Genomic DNA, 5,405 nt, shown 5'->3' on the forward strand with positions numbered 1-5,405 from the left:
GTTGATAGTGTTACATATCTTATTTGATAGTATGCTTGCATAAAACTATAAATAAAATGCGTATACTCTTTAGTCTTTACACCTTGTAGCTTATATAATATTCACATAGCTAGCTTTCTCTCCCCAAATTACAGTTCTTAGGTTTTAATTTATACCAGATATATTTAGTGCAAAATTTACATTTTTTTTAATATAATTATGAGTGGAATTTTTATTATCACATCACACTTATAGATATTATTATTAGAAAAACCGTTGTTTTTATATGTTTGCTTCATGTACAAAGATTTAAAACATTTGTTGTGCAGCATTCTTTTTTGGGGATGCATGTGACCACACCAGAGTTGAGTTGAAGCTGAGATGGATCTAAAACTTATAATTTGCTACTTATAAATATTCGATTAGTTATTTTATAATATTAGTTTGCATCAAGAGAAAAGAGGATGACGAATTAATCTAACTTGAAACATATATAACTTGCTATATGTGGGAGGTTCTAGTAAAGTGGATTTCGTCTAAAAAACACGAGAAGCAACGAGTAGACGCCAAGTGATTATAGAAAGACATAGCATCGAGTACGTGAAAATAATGCTATAACCATACATGGTTATTACACATACTCACACCATGTAAACTGATATGTATATAACTACGTAAAATTATATAAGCACTTTGGATGTGCGGATTCCATCTTTAGTAGTGTTAGTTGTTAATAACTTACAACTAATTACGAAATTCTCAATTGTGTTAATCTCAACCATTAAATTAGTTCTATTAATTGTTTCTTACACTTTTTAAAAGAAGAGATCTCTTTTTTATAGTTGATCCCTCCACTAATATAAATTTCATGTTTGGCTCATAGTAGTGGATATTTAGAGCTCGTTCAAACATCTTTAAAATACCATAATTAATTAATGGTGTATTCTTTTATCAAACCCTTTCACGAGTATTTAGTTCTGAGTTATATAACTAACTATTCCCGTTCAATGCAATGCATGTCACGGAAACCAGTATAATACTTTACTTTACTAGCTTTGAACTCGTGTATTACACGAAATATACAATATTAATACATAATATGTTACATATAATAATAATTTTAATAAAAAAATCAAAATATGTTAAAATTAATATATAGTTTTTAGGTTTCAAAATAAATTAATTACTATTTAATGTACTATGACTTTCCATTATTATTTGATTAAAAATGTAACATAATAAAATTTCAAAGTTTATTGAAATAAAAGATGATTTAAAATAAATGTGTTTTACTTAGTATAATTAATTAGTATTTTCGTTAAAAACAAATACCCCGCACTTATTACATAAAACACATAAATATCTAGTTTTTATCGTTGTAGCAGTCGAATGTGCGTAATTATATTCCACACACACAAGAAAATATTTTATTTGGAATACAACTCCGTTTTTCAAAAAACAATACTTTATTATTTTTAGAATACAAATAATAGTAACAATTTAAAGCAACTGCTTAACAAAAAAAACAAAGTTTATATATGGTATTCATAAACATAAGAATACAAAAAATTAATAAACATCTAGTTCTAATCATCGTCAAGTAGTTGACGTGTAATTATACTTCATCAAAACTCCTGATGCAAGCACATGCAAAAGTCGTTTATGATTGTGATGACAGCAATATCGTGAATAACAAAACCGATATCATATCGGTAGATGAAAATACTGAAACTAACTCGTAATGAAACCTAAACCTTAAAAATAAATATAGATAATGATGCTTGTTGGGCAACGATACGATATAAGTACTCGATATTTTGAGTAAACTCATTAATTCTCCAATAAATTTTAGATTGGAGTGTTATTCCTTGTAGGATTATGGTAGGAAACATGAGTTTCTTAATGAAAATCCAAGCTCAAAACCCACAACACTACTTGTGGGGTGGGGTGGGGTGGGGTGGGGGGGGGGGGGAAGGGGATGGGTGGCTCAATAAAAGAAGACTGAATATTTGTGATATCCGGTTCAATCCTGAGAGCGTCTGAGTTTTACAATAAAAGGGCCTTCAGACGGGTTGATTTTTCTACGAACCATGTATAACTTAGAAATGATTAAGGTCTCCGTTTGGCTGGTTCGGACTAGCTACCAGTGACTTTTTGTCATTGGGTGATTCCGTACAGTATACATAGACAATTCTCTGTTTGTTGAACGTTAATAAAATAACACAAAAATGTATATCAATATTTTTTCTAGAAAGTTAAAAACTAAAAATGTATCAATATTTTTTCTAGAAAGTTAAAAACTCAAAATGCATGTACAATAATATTATGAACGCTATCAAATAGGTATATTCAAAAAATTTCAAACAAATTCTATTATAGAGAGAGAAAGAGAAAGACTAGGTAAACCATGCAGCAGCATGCATCTTCAGCCACGCATTTCTCCCAAGTCGAAGCGTGTCACTCATCCACCCTTTCTCTCTCTCTATGTACAATACATGTATCTATATATATATATACAACCTCAAAAGCATCGGCCATGTTTAATAATAATAATAATAAGAAACCATGAAAAAGACACCAACAGAAGAAAAATTCTCAGATTTCTACGAGAAGTGGGTATGCCAGCTCGAAGAATATCTCAGATTTCTGGTCCAAGATTACACCCACCAGTCCGATTACGAAAATCTGGTCGCTAAAATGACTACTCACCACAAGAACTATTATCGTGTCAAATGGGCAGCTGCCCATTAAGACGTTTGTGCGTTTTTTACTCCGGTATGGCTTACGCCTCTAGAAAACGCGTACCTTTGGGTAACCGGGTGGAAACCGTCCGCGGTGTTCCGATTTGTGGACACGTTAAGGCGGACGGGTACCGGGCTGGCGGACTTGACTGATGAGCAAGTGAAGAGGATTGAGGGGTTGAGGGTGAAGATTAAGATGGAGGAAGAGAAAGTAGAGAGGGAAATGGAACGGCAGCAGGTTGGGATGGCGGATAGGTGGATGGTGGAGTTGACTAGAGGTGGTGGTGGTGGTGACGGTGATGCGGTGGTGGCGTTGTTGAGTGGGTTGGAGAGGATGATGAAAATGGGAGATTGTGTGAGGTTGAAGACATTGAAGGGGTTGTTGGATATGATGAATCCTAAGCAGTGTGTTGAGTTGTTGGCTGCACAGTCTATGTTTCATGTTCAGTTAAGGAAGTGGGACAAGAAATTGTGATGTTTTGGTGATTTTGTTATTTGGTTTTAAATTAAGTGTTTGTTAGTGTTTAGCAAGTTAATGTTAGTTTGTGGTAGGCTAGTTGACTTCTTGTTGTTTAGTTAATTATTCCATTTTGATTTACAAATCTTGGGTCTAAACTAAATATTTTATTATGATCGTTATTAATTAGTTTATACAATGGTTACAAAGAATATAGTTAGACCATCTACAATGCTAGTCGGTTAGCGACGCAAAGGGTTTGAAGCTTCAAAGAGTTTGCTTGCCACTTTGAGGGTTGTGGCATCGCTTGTTGTCCGTTTGTCTGCCACTTTATTGTAATTGTTTTATATTATTAATGTCAAGAAATTTATGGTTAAAGAGTAACTAGGGGGTTGTTTTCTCTTGGCTATGTTGGGTAGGGTAATGAAGTGGTGGCGACAACAAATCTGTAAACAGGACCGGTTAATCTCTATTAAAAGAGGGGTCTAGATGCGATGCGACCACGCTATGGAATAAGAGTTTTGGGTAACTAAAGTAAAAAATGGAGAAAGAGCTTGATCTTAAATGTATTTGAACTTACCTCACCTTGGTTGACAAGGACGTGTTTATACCCTTCATATTCACCTTGGTTGACAATGACTTGCTTGTACCCCTCGAATTCTCATGACCTCATTGTAGTCCCCTTCTGGACCGGTCCCTTCCAAACCAATCACTATCCGGTCACCCTTTTGAATCAATCACTATCGTGGTTAATTATTTTGTTGTTTCCGGTCATGTTAAGAACTCCGCACCATTCCAAAATTTCATTACTTAAAAGTTGGGTTTTTATGTTTCTTTTGACCCTTTCCGGATCAAATTGTGATGTGTGTTGTTATGAATTCTCTAATTCGTTTTTTTCGTCTTTCTGAGGTGTTACCCCTTTAGGATCTGTCTGACAACGATTAGCATGGGCTTATTGGTTTGTCTAGAAGTCGAAGTCCGAATGATAGAAGATGAGGGCTCCTGGACAAATTTAATAAATACATTTAAGTCACCAAAATTAAGTGGGGGGTGTTTGGGTCCTTTGGGATTGCTTATGTAAGCTTCTTTTTTAACTTATTAACTTTTCTAGAAAAGCTAATAAGTTAATAAGGTGTTTGGTAAGTCAAGATATATACTCTGAGCCACACATTAATAAGTTAGGTTATTCTGACTTATTAACATTTTTAAGAAAAAGATTATAAGAAGGAAAAATAAGGAATCACAAACACCCCTTAACATACTTCTTAATTTTTTGTCAAATGGGCATGTACTCTATGAGCGAAAATGTTTGCCATGTGTCATCCTTTGGGCGGATGTGCACTCCACGTGGCCTATGCAAACAACACGTGCCACCTTTGAACGAAAACACATGCCACACGACTTTTATTGTTTCGTCGACGACTGTATAAATATTTCGGCACCTGAATGAAATGTATATATTTTTTAAACTTCCATCTGTGGCCGACGAAAGTGACCCTTATAGAATATTTAAGATCAAAAGTCATCCTTGGTAGTGACAACAACCCTTCTTGTGAGAAAAAGAAATGTAAGAAAATACTCACTTGTGATGTAAGCATCGGTTCCATACTCATTGATTAAAGAAATTCTCTTCAACATAGTCCGGCTAGCGAGTATAGGCCAACACTAGAAGATCCACCCGATGGTTTGGCATGGGTGCTGCGATGGCTAGATGGTGGCAGAAGAGGTTTTACGATTCATAATTAGTTTTCTGTTTCTTTTATCTTTTTTGTTTTATGTGGAGTAAGTTTATGACATTGTATCATGTGTTTAATGACCTATATATCATATCCATGGTTAAATCATATTAATTTTAAAGATATTAATTTTAATATAGTCAATGATATTTTCTTTATGTTACACGATCATTTAAGGTATGTAAATTAGTTTACTAATAAATTTCCTTTTATAGCAACACATTCTATAAATTCTTATAATAATTTGATTATGAAAAATTATGTGTGAAACATTAGGATGTGGGCGAAAGAATACGGTGTTGGTGAAGAGATACGTGTTTTGATTGATGAATTATATATTTTGAGAGAGCAGATGTTGCATGCTTGTAAACATTTCTGATGCCTATAATTGTAAATGATCTTAGTATCATTGGTATTTTACGTAGTACTAAAAATGGTAATCATACTGAATGCATATTATATTTATTAAATATTTTGATATTTTATTTAAAA

General features: G+C 33.6%; 1 pseudogene; it reads left to right on the top strand.

Moving 5' to 3' along the window:
• The first annotated feature begins 2,345 nt into the window (after window positions 1-2,345).
• Window positions 2,346-3,416, top strand: LOC143615305 (protein DOG1-like 4 pseudogene; annotated as a pseudogene).
• The last annotated feature ends 1,989 nt before the right edge of the window (window positions 3,417-5,405 follow it).

Source organism: Bidens hawaiensis, unplaced genomic scaffold (genome assembly GCF_021521415.1).
Source record: "Bidens hawaiensis isolate Kalapana, Puna unplaced genomic scaffold, B.hawaiensis_p1.1 tig00042396_1, whole genome shotgun sequence".
Classification (NCBI taxonomy): domain Eukaryota; kingdom Viridiplantae; phylum Streptophyta; class Magnoliopsida; order Asterales; family Asteraceae; genus Bidens; species Bidens hawaiensis.